General features: G+C 46.2%; 1 long non-coding RNA gene across 1 annotated transcript in view; it reads left to right on the plus strand.

Moving 5' to 3' along the window:
- Positions 1–17,743, plus strand: part of LOC141084974 (uncharacterized) — a 48,581-nt gene extending 30,838 nt beyond the window's left edge. Inside the window, exons 2-3 of the long non-coding RNA XR_012231196.1 lie at positions 16,139–16,315; positions 17,352–17,743. This is a non-coding gene — a long non-coding RNA (uncharacterized lncRNA). The remainder of the gene's footprint in view (positions 1–16,138; positions 16,316–17,351) is intronic.
- The last annotated feature ends 244 nt before the right edge of the window (positions 17,744–17,987 follow it).

The following is a 17,987-nucleotide window of genomic DNA, read 5'->3' on the forward strand; positions in this document are numbered from 1 at the left end:
TGTATGTAGTATGTATGTTGCATGTATGTAGCATGTAGTGTGTATGTATGTAGCATGTATGTAGTATGTATGTAGCATGTAGTGTGTATGTTGCATGTATGTAGCATGTAGTATATATGTAGTATGTATGTTACATGTAGTATATATAGTATATATGTAGTATGCATGTTGCATGCATGTAGTATATATGTATTATGTATGTAGTATGTATGTAGCATGTATGTAGTATCTAGCATGTATGTAGTATGTAGCATGCATGTAGTATGTAGCATGTATGTAGTATGCATGTTGCATGTAGTATATATGTAGTATGTATGTTACATGTAGTATATATGTAGTATGCATGTTGCATGCATGTAGTATATATGTAGTATGTATGTTGCATGCATGTAGTATATATGTAGTATGTATGTTGCATGCATGTAGTATATATGTAGTATGTATGTAGCATGTATGTAGTATGTAGCATGTATGTAGCATGTATGTAGTATGTAGCATGTATGTAGCATGCATGTAGTATGTAGCATGTATGTAGTATGCATGTTGCATGTAGTATATATGTAGTATGTATGTTACATGTAGTATATATGTAGTATGCATGTTGCATGCATGTAGTATATATGTAGTATGCATGTTGCATGCATGTAGTATATATGTAGCATGTATGTAGTATGTAGCATGTATGTAGCATGCATGTAGTATGTAGCATGTATGTAGTATGCATGTTGCATGTAGTATATATGTAGTATGCATGTTGTATGTATGTAGCATGTATGTAGCATGTAATTTATTTATTTATTTTTTTTTACATTCAACACATTAGCCGGATGATGGGACTACTACTGTCCCATCATTGGCTAATGTGTCAATCACTGTCATGGTAGCAGGCATCGCCCGATGGGACTTGTAGTCCCATCGGACGATGCCTGCACAGACCCCCGGAGCCTGCACAGACCACCGGCAGGCCGGCACAGCCCCCCGGCAGGCCGGCACAGACCACCGGAGCCTGCACAGACCACCGGCAGGCCGGTACACACCCCCGGACAGTCGGCACAGCCCCCCCGAAGGCCCGAACTGACGGCGCATCATGATGCGCACAGACAGCGCATCATGATGACGTCATTTCGGCAGCCAATCAGAGCCACTTTTGTGGCTCATTGCATTTTGGACTTCCGATTCCGGTATCCGATACGAAAAAAGTATCGGTACTCGGTATCGGAATTCCGATACGGCAAATATCGGCCGATACCCGATACTTGCGGTATCGGAAAGCTTAACACTACTGCTGACCACTATGAAAGCGGATTATAGCACGCACCATTTTATTAAAATAAAAAACATTTTTTCTTCTTCCCCAAAAATTGGCGTGCATACACTTTGCCTCAGATTTGCAAGCTTCAGCCCTATTTAAGATCTGCCACATGGTGAATATACTGCACCCTTCAGGACTTTTGGACCATGTATTTCTTTCTGTTCCTGCTGCTGTCATAAACTGCAATTTCCCCTGGTGTTCCTGTCTTATTCAGCACCCATCTGAATGTGCCCGTGCTTTTTCTTCTTTTCACCAACGCTGCATAGCTGCTATGTTGTCCTGGACTTAGAGCCCTTGTGGACTTGTCGGGAGTGCTCACCCTTCTCCCTTAATCCTATAGCCTACACTTAACCCAAAGTAGCTCCTCCTAGAGTTAACCATTATGTGAACTTCCTTTCAGCTATACCTAAGAAAGCCCACTAGTATACCCCATCTAGTGGCCCACAACAGAACTATGCCTAGCCATATCTATGAACTCTATACTAATAGTGCCCTCCACTATTGAACCCAAAGGATGCATTAGCTTACCCTAAATTTATATATCAATATGCAAAACATAATATAATACAATCTATACAGCATGCTAACACATATATAATGTGGCAGTACCAATTAGAACGGCGGTAATACACAACAGTGTAGCAGTACCGAGCATAATTATATCTACACAACATTTGCAATATATTAATATTAGAACTCTTTAAAGGGGCAGTGGCATATTCTACTTCAATCCCCTACACTAGCACAATCAACCCTGCTGTACTGCCCCTATCCTCACATCACCTGTTCATAATTTGAGGATACAACATGTTGCTATGGCCCATTCTCTCCATCTCGACATTCCTGTGAATCCAGGCAAAAGCCATGATTTTCACTATATATTTCAATACTATACCTCAGGTCTTCAGGTTCAAGTCAACCGCAGGGACTAAAAATAAGGTATCACATTAAAAATTTGAACAATTTTCTCCCAGCTTAAAATAAAGAAATACATATAAATTAAAGCATATTCAGTATTTCCGTGCTGGTCAGAACATAAAAGTTATTTAACTCACATAGTAAACGCCCTAAAGAAAGAAAATGAAAAAGCTAGATTTCGGTCACCACATGTCCTAAAGAATCCCATAAAAAAACTAAAATTCTATGTCTGTTATATGTACCTCAAAATAATAACATTAAAAGTACAGTGGCTTGCGAAAGTATTCGATGGCTTGCTGCCTCAAAACCTGGGATGTCACTTATTTGAGGGTTTGCATCAGTTCATGTAAAGAACATACCTCCAACTGTGAACATTTGTTTTTTTTGAGAAGCAAACAATAAGTGTAAAATAACCAATAATCTTAAGTATGCATAACTATTTACCCCCCTAAAGTCAGCACTTTGTAAAGCTTCCTTTTACGGCAATTACAGATGCAAGACGTTTTGTATAAGACTCTATGAGCTTTCTATATTTTGCCGCTGGGATTTTTGGCCAAGCAAAACTGCTACAGCTTCTTCAAGTTAGATGGTTTCCTCTGGTGAGCATCTTAAAGTCTGACCACAGATTCTCAATTAGACTAAGGTCTGGGCTTAGACTAGGCCACTTCAAAACATTTACATGTTTCCCCTTAAACCACTTGAGTGCTGCTTTAGCAGTATGCTTTGGGTCATTGTCTTATTAGAAGGTGAACCACTGTCCCAGTCTCAAATCACTGACATACTGAAACAGGTTTTGCTCAAGAATATCCCTGTATTTCGCACCATTAATCTTCCCCTCAAAAAGACCATTTTTCCTGTCCCTGCTGCCAAAAAACAACCCCACAATATGCCACCACCATGTTTCACTGTGGACATGGTGTTCTTAGGGTGATGAATTGTGGCGCTAGATATAGCATTTACAGTAGTGACCAAAAAATTCAATTTTGGCTTATCGGAATACAGCACCTTCCTCCATTTATTTGGGAGTCTCCCATTTGTCTTTTGACAAACTCAAAACAAGCCTTACAATTTTTGTGTATAAATAAAGACTTTTTTCTGCCCACTTTTCTATAAAGGCCACATCTGTGGAGTGGATGGCTTATTGTGGTTGTATGGATAGATACTTCAGTCTCCTTCAGAATTATCTTTGGTCTCTATGCTACCTCTTTGAGTAATGTGTTCCTTGACTGGGCTGAGAGTTTTGGTGGGAGGCCATTTCTTGGCAGGTTTGTTGTGGTACCATGTTCTTTCCGTTGATAATGGATTAAAATGGTGCTCCGAGGAATCATGTGGGAGGGAGATTTTTTATAAGCCAACCCTGACTTGTACTTCTCAACAACTTTGTTTGGACATCTCCTTGGTCTTCATGGTGTTGGTTGGTTAGTGGTGCCTTTTTCTTAATAGTGTTGCAGCCTCTGTGGCATTTCAGAATAGGTGTGTATAAACTGACAGACCATGTGACACCTAGTTTGCACACAGAGTGACTTCCTTTTACTAAGCATGACACTTATGGTGGTAATTGCTTGCATTAGAAATTTTTAGGGGCTTCATTGCAAAAGAGGTGAATACATATCCACATGCCAATTTTTAATTAATTGACCCACTAATTTAATTTAGGCCTATATTTTTCTTACTTCTCTTCACCAACTTAGACTATTTAGTTCTAATGCATCACACACAAATCAGTTTAAAAAACTATTTAAACACAGGTTTTAGAGTAACAAGATAGGTAAAAAGCCAAGGAGGTGAATACTTTCACAAGCCAGTGTATAGCTGAACACACAAGAAAAGAGCCCTCATACATGGTCATTGATTTAAAAATAAAAAAGTTATAATTTGTTTTATTTGCAAAGTTCAGAAATTTTTAGATCACTAAAATAATTTCAAAAAGACAGGATAATCATGAGAGGGACAATCATGCTGCTATGTCATTTTGGTTGCACAATTACAGTAATACTATACAAAGAACACAAAGCAAGCTATAACAGAATTTAAAAAAAAAAATCTGCAAATTATATGGTAAAGTGAATGGTGCCATTCCCGACTACAACTCAGCCCACAAAAAGGGGTTATAAACTAGAAGTGTTTCTCACTAAATTAGAATATAATCAAAAAGTTAATTTATTTCATTTCTTCAATACAAAAAGTGAAACTTATATATTATATAGTCATTACAAGCAGAGTGATCTCTTTTACGTATTTTTTTGTTCATGTTGATGATTATGGCTTACAGCAAATGAAAACGCAAAAGTCATTATCTCAGTAAATTAGAATACTTTATAACACCAGCTTGAAAAATGATTTTAAAACCAAAATGTTGGCCTACTGAAATGTACTGTATGTCCAGTAAATGCACTTAATACTTGGTCGGATCTCCTTTTACATTAGTTACTGCATCAATGCGGCATGGCATATAGGCGATCAGCCTGTGGCACTGCTGAGGTGTTATGGAAGCCCAGGTTGCTTTGATAGCAGCCTTCAACTCGTCTGCATTGTTGGGTCTGGTGTCTCTCATCTTCCTCTTGACAATACCGGTTTAGGTCAGGCGAGTTTGTTGGCCAATCAAGCACAGTGATACTGTTGTTTGTAAACCATATATTGGTACTTTTGGCAGTGTGAACATGTGCTAAGTCCTGCTGGTGAATGAAATTTCCATCTCCAAAAAGCTTGTCGGCCGAGGGAAGCATGAAGTGGTTTAAAATTTCCTGGTAGACGGCTGCGCTGACTTTGGTCTTGATAAAACAAAGTGGACCTACACCAGCAGATGAAATGGATCCCCAAACCATCACTGATTGTGGAAACTTTACACTAGACCTCAAGCAGGTTGTATTGTGTGCCTCTCCACTCTTCCTCCAGACTCTGGGACCTTGATTTCCAAATGAAATGCAATATTTTTCTTTCATCTGAAAACAACACCTTGGACCACTGAGCAACAGTCCAGTTCTTTTTCTCTTTGGCCCAGGTAAGACGCTTCTGGCATTGTCTATTGGTCATGAGTGGCTGACACAAGGAATGCGACACTTGTAGCCGATGTCCTGGATACGTCTGTGTGTGGTGGCTCTTGAAGCATTGACTCCAGCAGTATTCCACTCCTTGTGAATCTCAACCAGATTTTTGAAAGACCTTTTGTTAACAATTCTTTCAAGGCTGCGGTTAATCCGGTTGCTTGTGCACCTTTTCCTACCACACTTTTTCCTTCCACTCACCTTTCCATTAATTTGCTTGGATACAGCACTCTGTGAATAGCCAGCTTCTTTAGCAATGACCTTTTGTGGCTTACCCTCCTTGTGGAGTGTGTCAATGACTGCCTTCTGGACAATTGTCAAGTCTGCATTCTTCCCCATGTATTGTGGAGCCTACTGAAACAGACTAAGGAACCTTTTTAAATGCTTAGGATGCCTTTGCAGGTATTTTTTGCAAATTATTCTAATTTACTGCGATAATGACTTTTGGGTTTTCGTTGGCTGTGTAGGTTTGGTGGGCCGAGCTGGGGGGTGGTCCCTCTTCTTACCACGCAGAGACAAAACAGAGACAAGATGGAGACAGGGTCTGGGTGCAACAGGTCCAAGTTTATTGTCCACCGCCCGACTGACGGCCCTCACAGCACACCGCAATATCTCTTTCTCACGGCCCTCCGTGTCCAGGGCCGCGTCACACACCGTACTTTACACCAGGGACGTATTTATACGTTCCGCCCCTTTTCACTCTGTGATGATCCTGTCAGCTCAGTCACTGTGGCCGCCTTAGGCCTGTAGACCATCAGCACTTTACTGGTCAGTTTCGTCGTTACAAATACGGTGTCCTACACCCAGAGTCTCGTCTCTACTGCGGTTCTTCCTGTCAGGACCACCCCGCCGACGTTCTCTCTCCTCAGTCCCCCTGGTTTGGCTTTCATCACAGTGCACAAACTGTCATAGTCCTCCTGTCATTGGAGCTCCCCCTGGGGACTGGAACTTTCTGGAGCCCTCCTTCAAATTGATATCTTTCCCGGTTCCCTGTAACTCCGCCCCCATAACCAACGGTTTCCTAAGCCCTAAGCTGATGTCAAGTCCTTTGCTCACACTCCTCCATGCCCTCTAATGGTCAACCCAAGGTACTGCATGTCCACTACACTTTCTCAGCTGTTTCCCCACTGTAGTAACTGACACCTGTCTAAATTGTGCAAACCTTCCTTTCTCTAGTCTGACAAGTCTGTCCGTCCATCAGATCACCTTCCCTACACTCCCTCTTCCTTTGTCTATTGTCGTCCTCGACAATCGTAATCCCTGCCTTCGTCGTTCTGAAGCTTCACCTACACTCTGTTGTCGGACCAGTTGTTGAGCCAAACCCACTACCTGTGGGGGTCGAACCATACTGGGAGCACCATGCTCTGAGCAGCCTACTGCTACTCACCAGCGCGCACGCCACATGACAGCGTCTTTCAAATTGGGCTAGGTACACCCATATTCTCTCTATGGCGTGTACCTTCCCCTACTCTCCCCTTCTGTTACCTTCCACTGTCCGGTACGCCATGATCGAGGCCTCACACCTACCAGATCATTACCGGCATCCACCTTCCTCCTTCAGGGGTGTCCGTGGTGTTGGAGACCTGACCTAGGACGGCTGTCTTTCTCACATCTTCCACCTCTTTTGCCTTTCTTTCAGTTACATGTCATGGTCAGCGTCTCGGTCTCCCTGACCTTCCCCACACATAGACCCCTTTCGGATCTCACACTTCCCTTTGGTCACACAGACCTTCCCTTACCCGGACCTGTTGCATTTTTCTTGTGCATATTATACAACAAAACAACTTTATAATATCACAAATACCCCATTTTCATATTTTTTTTTTCTTTTTCTCTTGCTTCACGAAAAAAATCAACATACAAGAATGAAACTACACATGTTATCCTCCCCCTTCCTTGAACATGGACACTCCCTCTGCTCTTCGTATCCTCGCTCTGTCAGGATATAATATTTAAAAAAAACACATTTTCTATTAACATGGACGTAGAACTGTCCTGTGAACTGCACAACGGTGCCTTAAACTCCCGACAGTCTAATCCACTTTTGGTGGTCAGAAGTGAGGGGCTCCACAGCCGCGGAGCTCCTGGAATACCGAGGGTGTCCACGCAAGTCCTCTTCTACGGGGGTTCGCATTCTTCGGGCTCTGCAATTACAGCCACCGCATAATAACCGCGGGGGCAGTATTCTTTGTAATAAGACACAATGTCTCCTTCATGCAGAGCCCGGCCGTGACATACGGAGGTCACATTTACAGTATATAGACTTTTTGACCAGTCTCATCCCGGATGAAGCCCGTAACCTTTTGCAATGTTGGTGTACACCAGCCATCCCCTCGATCTCTTAGCCACCATATCTGCCGCTCCCTTTTCATGAAGCAGGTTCCATATCTCTTGCTCCCATGCCTTCTTCCTCTTAATAACCTCCGCAACCCAAACGGAAGGTACAGCGCAGGCTCTAGAGTCCGATGGGCGGGGCTCCGCCGAAGAAGAGAGCAGGGCAGAGGCAGCTGATGATTTCTGCCGCCCAGCAGCCGCTGGAGCCGAATGGCGGATGGGAACAGCCGAGTTCTCAGTAGGCAGGGTCACAGGGCCGGCCAAATAGGACGCAGCCGGTTCTAGCACTGGCATAACCGTGGCTGCCGGGTAGGCCACACACCTGACGTTTCAGCTGGGGCTGGGGTAGTGACCGATTTTAGAGATGGGGTCACCAGCGGCAGGGGAAGCGCAACAGCGCCCTCTGGGATCAGGCTCCGCTCCGGCGGCATCGTGCGTGGTGTCTCTGGGTGGGGTGGTGCAGGACTCAGAGCGGGGGTCCCGCTCAATTCAGCATAGAAGGGAGGGCCTCTGGTGACCGGTCTCTCAGGTACACAGGCTGCCGCATGCTGCAGCCGAATGGTGGGGGCCGCTTGCAGAGCCATTGTCGGGGCCGGAGGAACTCTCACCTTCCCCGGTGCCGCGGCCTCCGTTACGTCATCACGCGGCTCCTTCCACAGTTTCCTCTATTCACGCCACCGTCCGGCGGGGCTAACCTCCGGGCCCAGGTGTTCCACAGGGAGGCAACTTCTGTAGCCGCTCCCACTAGTTCTGCACCGGCTCGGCTTTCCCGCTCACCGTCCTGCTGTCTGCTCGTGACTCTGAAGGGAACATTTCCTGGCGTGACTCGACCTCCTGGCGCCACCGCCACTCCAGGCGCCCCATGCCCCGACATCCACAGCGTCTCATATAGTCTGATGGGCAGCACTCGAATGGCGCCAGACAGCCGCAGCCAAACTTTTTCCCTGTGTCACTCCCTCTGCTGGTGTCATGTCGGACGCTGTTCACACCACAGCATCCGGCAGGCAGAGGTAGTTCCACCTCCAGCCACTATAGCCTCAGTGGCGCCGGTTTGATCTTCAGGCTCTCGGGGGTTAATCCTGCTGGAGACCAGGTTGGAAGGTTAGTCACGCCCACGGTCTTTAAATAGTCATACTGGCATATGGGCGTCGCCGATTATAGCTTGTGTTTCATACCAAGTGGTTCCCGTCTGGAGTGGAGGTGTTCAAGAGAGAGAGATTCATATCTGGTGTCGTATGATCCGTCGTTATCCTTTCTCCTTCCCATATTTGTGTTTAGTTGTGCCCTGTTCACATTACTGTTTATTCCTGTGTGTGTGCGGCGCAGTGCAGTTTAAGTTCTCCCTGTCTGTCATTATTTGTGTGGGAGCTTTGGTGGTGTGACTCCTCACTGGGTGGAGGGTGGAGGGTTAAGTGCAGGGCTGAGCAGGAGATAAGGAAAGGTCGGAGGCTCAGGCATTTGCACCTTCAGCAAAAACCCTGGGTTGAGGGTCAGACAGGGTTTCCCCTAGTAAAAGGGACACCACAGGGGCCCCGGGTATTTCAGCCTTAGTTGAACTAAGCCCCCGTGACATTATAATCGGCCCACATTTTTTCAGGAGTCCATGGATCCATTAGATTCCATAACCCGCCAGTTGGCGGCGCTGTCCATACAGGTCTCCGAGTTGAAAGGGGCAGTTCAGCAGCAGGGCCTGGTAGTAGCAAAGGTGCAAACGGCATCTGCAGGTATCGGTGCAGAGCCGAAGTTTCCGCTGCCAGAGCGATTTTCAAGCGATCGCAGCAAATTTGTCGTATTTCGGGAGGCCTGCAAATTATACTTCCGCATGCGGCCAATATCCTCAGGTAATGAGGCCCAGCGAGTAGGGCTGGTGTTGTCATTACTGAGTGGTGACCCCCAAGCATGGGCATTTTCCTTACCAGCTGACTCTGCTACATTTCATTCGGTCGATAATGTTTTTTCTGCCCTCGGGCTCATTTACGATGACCCTGACCGACTGGCTCTAGCGGAATCTAAAATCCGCGCCCTCCGCCAGGGGGAGCGCTTGGCAGAAGACTATTGTTCGGAATTTCGCCGCTGGGCTGTAGACACACAGTGGAATGACCCAGCACTGCGGAGCCAGTTTATTCATGGGGTATCAGGGAGGGTGAAACAAGCCCTCCTGATGTATGAGACTCCGGCATCATTGGAGTCTGCCATGAGTTTGGTGATACGTATTGATCGCCGTTTTCGTCAGGGGGCACAGGAGACGCTACCTCTGGGGGAAAACAGAGGTGCAGGTGTGGTTGAAGTAGATGAGTCCCCTGAACCTATGCAGATTGCTGGCGTGGCACAGGTTCAGCCTCGCGCTCCGGGATTCCGGAAGCCCGGAGCATGTTTCTACTGTGGTAAAGGAGGTCATTATGTTAACGTTTGCCCGGTACTACCTAAGAGGGTCACACCGGCGGAAAACTGTTAAGCTCAGAGGGTATGGAGGAGACCCAACTGAGCGTATGCATATCCTCCATGATGGTATATCAATGTATGCTCCCTGCCAAGGTTATTATCGCCGGCAGAGAGCTACCTATATCAGTGTTTGTGGATAGCGGTTCCGCCACCAATCTCATAGATGAGGAGTTTGCACACACCACCGGGTTTAAGATCGAAAAACTTCCTCACCCCATACAGGTGGTGACCATTAATGCTGTTCCCCTCCCTCAAGGGGAGATTACTGAGTTTGTGGCAGAGGTGAAACTCCACATTGGGGTCCTACATTCTGAGTCGGTTACATGTAGGGTCCTCCGTAATCTCTCAGCTCAAATGGTCCTGGGTTTTCCATGGCTGTCCAGGCACAACCCGGTAATTGATTGGAAAACTCAGGACATAGTACAATGGAGTGGTTTCTGCCAAGACAATTGCTTGGCCACATGTGTGTCCGCCGTGACGCCCAGCCTGCCGGAGGCTTTGCAGGATTTCGCGGATGTTTTCTCTGAGAAGGGTTGCTCAGAACTGCCTCCACATAGAGCCTATGACTGTGCTATTAGGTTAAAACCTGGGGCCAAATTACCTAAGGCCAGGATGTTTAATATTTCTGGTCCTGAGAGACAAGCTCTGAAAGACTACATCGCGGAGAGTCTGAGCAAAGGTCACATCCGGCCTTCGTCCTCGCCTGTAGCCGTGGGGTTTTTCTTCATTAAGAAGAAAGATGGGGGGTTACGCCCGTGTCTGGATTTCCGAGAGTTAAACCAGATTACTATCCGTGATCCCTACCCAATGCCGTTGATCCCGGATTTGTTCAACCAGGTAGCGGGGGCGAAATGGTTTTCCAAGCTGGACCTCAGGGGGGCGTATAACCTCATAAGGGTCCGTCAGGGGGATGAGTGGAAGACGGCGTTTAACACTCCTGAGGGTCATTTTGAGAGTCTGGTTAAGCCGTTTGGGTTGACCACCGCGCCTGCCGTTTTCCAACATTTTATTAATGATGTATTTGCTCATGTCCTGGGGAGATTTGTGATTGTATACCTGGATGATATCCTCATTTATTCTAGCGATCGGGACACTCATTTGGAGCATGTTAGGCAGGTGTTACAGTTGATCCGGGAGAACCAGCTCTATGCTAAGCTGGAAAAATGTTTATTTTTTGTCCAGGAGTTGCCCTTTTTGGGATATATTGTGTCTGCAGCCGGTTTTAAAATGGACACCGCTAAGGTGCAAGCGGTGTTGCAATGGGAGAGGCCGGAGAGTCTGAAAGCACTCCAGCGGTTCCTTGGGTTTGCGAATTATTATAGGAAATTTATAAAACACTTTTCGACTGTCGCCAAACCGCTCACGGACATGACAAAGAAGGGTGCCGATCTGGCGAACTGGCCTGAGGTGGCTATACGTGCATTTGAGCGTCTGAAGAATAGTTTTGCTTCAGCCCCCATTCTGGTGCAACCAGACGTGTCTAAACCTTTTGTGGTAGAGGTTGATGCGTCGGAGGTGGGAGTGGGGGCAGTACTGTCTCAAGGCTCGTCCTTGAGCGAGATGCATCCATGCGCCTACTTCTCCAAGAAGCTGTCGCCGGCCGAACGGAATTATGATATCGGCAACAGGGAGTTGTTGGCCATCAAACTGGCTTTTGAGGAATGGCGACACTTCTTGGAGGGGGCGGCTCACCAGGTCACAGTTATCACCGACCATAAGAATCTGCTCTACCTGGAGTCGGCCAAGCGTCTGTCTCCTAGGCAGGCTCGCTGGGCATTGTTTTTTACTCGTTTCAATTTTCTTGTGATGTACCGTCCCGGGGCTAAAAACACCAAGGCGGATGCTTTGTCTAGGTGTTTTCCGGGGGGAGAACCTCGGGAAGAGCCGGTACCCATCCTCCAGAAAGGGGTAGTGGTCTCGGCTCTCTCGACTGAGGTAGAGGCGGAGATTGCCGAGGCCCAAGAGGAGGTACCACCAGGACTTCCCGCCAACAAATCATTTGTACCCCTGCATCTTCGGCCTAAGGTGTTGAAGGAACACCACGATTCGGTACTGGCTGGTCACCCAGGGGTGAAGGGCACCTTAGAGCTGGTATCGCGTCGTTTCTGGTGGCCCAAAATCCGGCAGGACGTGGTCTCGTACGTGGCAGCTTGCATCACGTGCGCTAGGGCTAAGTCACCCCGAACCCATCCTGCTGGCACGCTACAGCCTCTGGGGGTACCCAATAGGCCATGGACAGAAATCTCCATGGATTTTATCACTGACTTGCCAGCCTCGGCAGGGAACACGGTCATCCTGGTGGTGGTTGACCGTTTTTCAAAGATGGCGCATTTTGTGGCGTTGTCCTCTTTGCCCAATGCTAAGACGTTGGCTCAGGTATTTGTGAAGGAGGTGGTCAGACTCCACGGAGTACCGTCTGACATAGTATCTGATAGGGGTACGCAATTTGTGGCGAGGTTTTGGAAAGCTTTTTGCTCTAGGTTGGGGATCAAGTTGTCACATTCATCGGCGTTTCATCCACAGTCTAATGGACAAACTGAGCGCATGAACCAAAATCTAGAACAGTATTTACGATGCTTTGTGTCCGACAACCAGGAGGAGTGGTCTACTTTCCTTCCTCTGGCCGAATTCGCATTAAATAATCACCGCCAAGAGTCATCAGGAGAGTCTCCATTCTTTTGTGTGTACGGTCAACATCCTCAGTTTTGTACCTTACGTCAGGGTGACTCCGGGGGTGTCCCGGAGGAGGATCAGCTAGGAGCCCAATTGTCATCAGTCTGGAGGCGGGTGAAACAGCGTTTGTTGAGCATGAGTGCCAGGTACAAACGGGTGGCTGACAGTAGACGCGTGCCAGGTCCGGACCTGTGTGTGGGTGAATGGGTGTGGTTAGCTACGAAGAACATAAAACTCAAAATCCCATCTTTAAAACTGGGTCCAAGGTTTATTGGGCCTTTTAGGATTTCTGCCATCATTAACCCAGTGGCTTATCGGTTGGAACTTCCTGCGGTGTACAGAATACATAACGTTTTTCACAGGGCTTTATTGAAAAAGGTGGTAGGCTTGGTGGACACGACGCCGATGCCACCTCCAGTCATGGTGGATGGCGAGTTAGAGTTCGAGGTCGCCAAGGTGGTGGACTCTCGAGTAGTACGCCGTACTCTTCAGTATTTGGTGCACTGGCGGGGGTATGGTCCAGAGGAGAGGTCTTGGGTTCCAGCCTCAGACATACATGCGGATCGGCTGGTCAGTTCTTTTCACCGTCGTCATCCGGACAAGCCGGGTCCTATGAGTCTTGAGGGCCCTGGGGTCCCTCGTAGAAGACGGGGTACTGTCATGTCGGACGCTGTTCACACCACAGCATCCGGCAGGCAGAGGTAGTTCCACCTCCAGCCACTATAGCTTCAGTGGCGCCGGTTTGATCTTCAGGCTCTCGGGGGTTAATCCTGCTGGAGACCAGGTTGGAAGGTTAGTCACGCCCACGGTCTTTAAATAGTCATACTGGCATATGGGCGTCGCCGATTATAGCTTGTGTTTCATACCAAGTGGTTCCCGTCTGGAGTGGAGGTGTTCAAGAGAGAGAGATTCATATCTGGTGTCGTATGATCCGTCGTTATCCTTTCTCCTTCCCATATTTGTGTTTAGTTGTGCCCTGTTCACATTACTGTTTATTCCTGTGTGTGTGCGGCGCAGTGCAGTTTAAGTTCTCCCTGTCTGTCATTATTTGTGTGGGAGCTTTGGTGGTGTGACTCCTCACTGGGTGGAGGGTGGAGGGTTAAGTGCAGGGCTGAGCAGGAGATAAGGAAAGGTCGGAGGCTCAGGCATTTGCACCTTCAGCAAAAACCCTGGGTTGAGGGTCAGACAGGGTTTCCCCTAGTAAAAGGGACACCACAGGGGCCCCGGGTATTTCAGCCTTAGTTGAACTAAGCCCCCGTGACAGCTGGGTGGGGCAATGGCAGGCCTTTCCACCCACTTGTCAGGGTCCAGTCTGTGGGAGCATCAGCCTCCCGGTACATAGCGCTGGCCCCCAGGGTACGTAGGAGGGGGTCCCAGTACATTGGGAACTACAGCAAACACCTGGATCTCTCCTCTGCGCTGATGCAGCACCGCCATCATGCACCAGTCCTGGTACCTCCCCGGATCTTCTGCAAGTGACACAAATACGCCACAGAGCTTCCAATTTGTAATCCACAGGTGGGCAATTTGTATTCCACAGGTGATTGTAATCCAAGCAGTATAGTCCAAGTCTTTCTCCATTCTTTAGGGCAGGCCTGCCGCAGAAGATGACATATTAGCGGCGACGATCCTGCTGACTACGCCAAGTGTAGGGTTGGTGGGCCGAGCTGGGGGGTGGTCCCTCTTCTTACCGCGCAGAGACAAAACAGAGACAAGATGGAGACAGGTTCTGGGTGCAACAGGTCCAAGTTTATTGTCCACCGCCCGACTGACGGCCCTCACAGCACACCACAATATCTCTTTCTCAAGGCCCTCCATGTCCAGGGCCGCTTCACACACCGTACTTTACACCAGGGACGTATTTATACGTACCGCCCCTTTTCACTCTGTGGCGATCCTGTCAGCTCAGTCACTGTGGCCACCTTAGGCCCATACACCATCAGCACTTTACTGGTCAGTTTCGTCGTTACAAATACGGTGTCCTACACCCAGAGCCTCATCTCTACTGTGGTTCTTCCTGTCAGGACCACCCCCCTGACGTTCTCTCTCCTCAGTCCCCCTGGTTTGGTTTTCATCACAGTGCACAGATTGTCGTAGTCCTCCTGTCACTGGAGCTCCCCCTTGGGACTGGAACTTTCTGGAACCCTCCTTCAAATTTATATCTTTCCCGGTTCCCTGTAACTCCGCCCCCCATGACCAACGGTTTCCTAAGCCCTAAGCTGATATCAAGTCCTTTGCTCACACTCCTCCCTGCCCTCTAATGGTCAACCCAAGGTACTGCACGTCCACTACACTTTCTCAGCTGTTTCCCCACTGTAGTAACTGACACCTGTCTAGACTGTGCAAACCTTCCTTTCTCTATTCTGGCATGTCCGTCCGTCCGTCAGGTCACCTTCCCTACAGTTGCACACAATACTCATCAACATTAACAGAGATAAACACTTGAAATAGATCACTCTGTAATGACTCTATATACTTTTGTTTTGAAGAACTGAAAAACAATATTTTTTGATGCTATTCTAAATTAGTGAGAAGAACTTGTATATCACATCAATGTGATTTCTTCAACATTTGAATGGACAGCAATTGCAAGTTCGGTTTTTGCTGCACAATTGTGGGGGATCAACCTGAGAAAACATAATTTGTTAGTTGAAGCTTGTTCTTCATTAACATAGCAGAGCAATGGGCAGAAGGATGTGCAAAGATACATGGATTCCCTGTGGCTTCTTATGATAGTGCTGTAGGCACTCGGTTTGACAGTGTATTTCAGAGCAAGTGAGAAATACTTTGTAATATGGCTCTCTAAGGCACTCAGAAACCAAAGGAAACTCCCTTCATGTACTAAGGCTCCATACGTCTGTATAGCATACATTCATCTTACAGCTTTGTACTAGTTGATGGTTTTACAAACTATTTTCCAGCCAAATGCATGAGGTCTAAGGTTTAAGCAGCCTCAAAATTTCTCAGGAGCGTCAGTTTTTAGGTACGGTAAGTTCTGGGGTATGTGTGTACATGTGGGTAAATACTATTGTTCAACACTGGGTCTTTAAATACAAGCAAGTTATCATAATTACCATCTTAGAGTTTCACAGTGTTTTTTGTGTTTGAGCATTTTTATTTAACCTCTAAAAATGTTGTCTTTCAAATATCCACAGCAATTTTACCGAACCCCCAGTGTGCTCTATATGCCAAATCATTCTAGTTTGATGAGAAGACGGAAATTGTGGGGTCTTCTGTGCATGGCACTGTAAGCATCAATTTTCAAAGCAGTGATTCCTAAAAGGTCATCTATAGCCGGCTGTTTATAGCAATTTTTCCAATTCCGTGTTTATCTTACAGACCCCTTCCTCCTCCCTCACCGCAAAATAAATAAATCACTGTCTTTTTCTTTAATTTTTTTCTTGTTCTTCTTAAGGTCGGAAGCAATTGACTAGTACGTGGGTTCGGACCTGACCAAACAGATTGGCTGGTGGCCTGACATGTTTCGAAGAAAGTGTGTTTGACAGGCAAAGGGATGGAAGGAAGATATGGACAGCAATGCCCCTGCCCGTCATAAAATGCCAACTCCCCCACTCAAGTCCTTCTCTGCCCTGTAAGTGTATCCTGATTAGTGTGGGTGGCAATGAAAAGAAGTATGTGTGTATGCTGAAGGGGGAGGTTAGTAAGGAAAGAGCAGATATTTAAAAGTTTCTGACATGTGTCAGGGGCTCAGCCATTGAGACAGTGCAGCGTGATGTACTAGGACATGACATTAGCGGAGCCATCCATGCTAGCTTCGGGACATGTGGAGTTTGGTGTGTGTCACATTGAATTCACATCAGGGCACGTCTAGAGGAAAAGGGGATTAAAGCTAAAATGGACGAAAGAAGCAGATTTAACTTAGAAAAAAACAACAACTTTAAACTAAACAGTATATTGAAAGTTATTACTACATTTCATTACATACAGTGTTATCAATTCAATATTTTCCTACTATAAAGTATGCAGTGATTGCTTATGCTATGTGTTGAAGTTTCCCATCTAGCGGTAAATAAAAGTATACAAAATCATCCAGAAGGGAAGGTGTACATGAAGCTTTAGTTGGAAGCAAACTCCAATACTAGATAATGGCTGATATGGCTTGTTGCATTGGATATGGGCATCATAAATGGCCCCGTGAAAGCTTCATTCTGTAAATGGTGACTATGATCTCTTTATACCACTTGTAAGGTAAAGGTGGGAAATTATACCTTACTTCCCACAGCTCTACAAAGTGATCATAATTGCTGCCCCCTATGCATGGATGGCTTGTAATACGTAAGAAATGAAAACATTTCATTTGTATAATTATACACATTGCATACCCAAGTGTTCCGAATCGCATGATCTTGTATTATAGATGTGAAACAATGAATACATAAATATTAACGAGACATAGAGGAAACTGTATGCTCGTTTTATCATATTCCCAATTTTTTAACTTCATTTTGAATGTATTTCCAAAGCATAGCTGTTGAGTTCACATACTTTGTTTTTTAGTAAATCCTCGGCTTTCCTGATGTTAGCTTTTGTCTTATTTATGCATTTTCAAATATGTATTTTTTCAGTTTGTTTTTCTCAATGTAGTTTGTGTACCCTTCATCCAATAGATAAAAAAAACTGCAAGAAGCATGCTCAAGGATGCAGTCTATTGCAAGCCGTCTTCCAGAAAAGAAGGAACCCCAATAAATGCTGCCCAGTCTCTCCTTAAAGCCACAGCAAAGGTGGGTGATAGGCGGGCTTCCCTCACTGACGGAGAGCACAGTTTTACTCCCAGCTCCACTTGGGTTGCCACGGTACCTGGACATAAGAGCTCAGTTTAGATCTTCTCTCCTTCTGAATAAAGAGTGAAGCTGGTTGCATCACCTGATGGACACATACAACACCCATTGACCATCTGAAGGAATACTCCCAAGAGCATCACATCCTGTTTGTGACAAACATATGTACAAAGTTAACACACAAGTGAAATAAAAATGAAATAAATAAAATTTACACTGTGTAAAATAGTCATCACATCTGGCCAGTATTATAAAACTCCTGTACCTAGCAAGAAAGATGTATGTTGTTCAAACAAATAAAAGTGAGGTGCTGTGCAAATGTAACAAATTTAATGGGGTTCCCACACCCAGTGAGCTAAGGAATATAAGGGTCACTTTTGCACCTCAACCAATTTCAGATGGTCTGGGTCACCTACAGGATGCCTATCTGCAACCACCCACTCCATCCCATGTGTATATGCACCT

Source organism: Dendrobates tinctorius, unplaced genomic scaffold, assembly GCF_039654945.1.
Source record: "Dendrobates tinctorius isolate UK_male_01 unplaced genomic scaffold, ASM3965494v1 ptg000028l, whole genome shotgun sequence".
Lineage (NCBI taxonomy): Eukaryota > Metazoa > Chordata > Amphibia > Anura > Dendrobatidae > Dendrobates > Dendrobates tinctorius.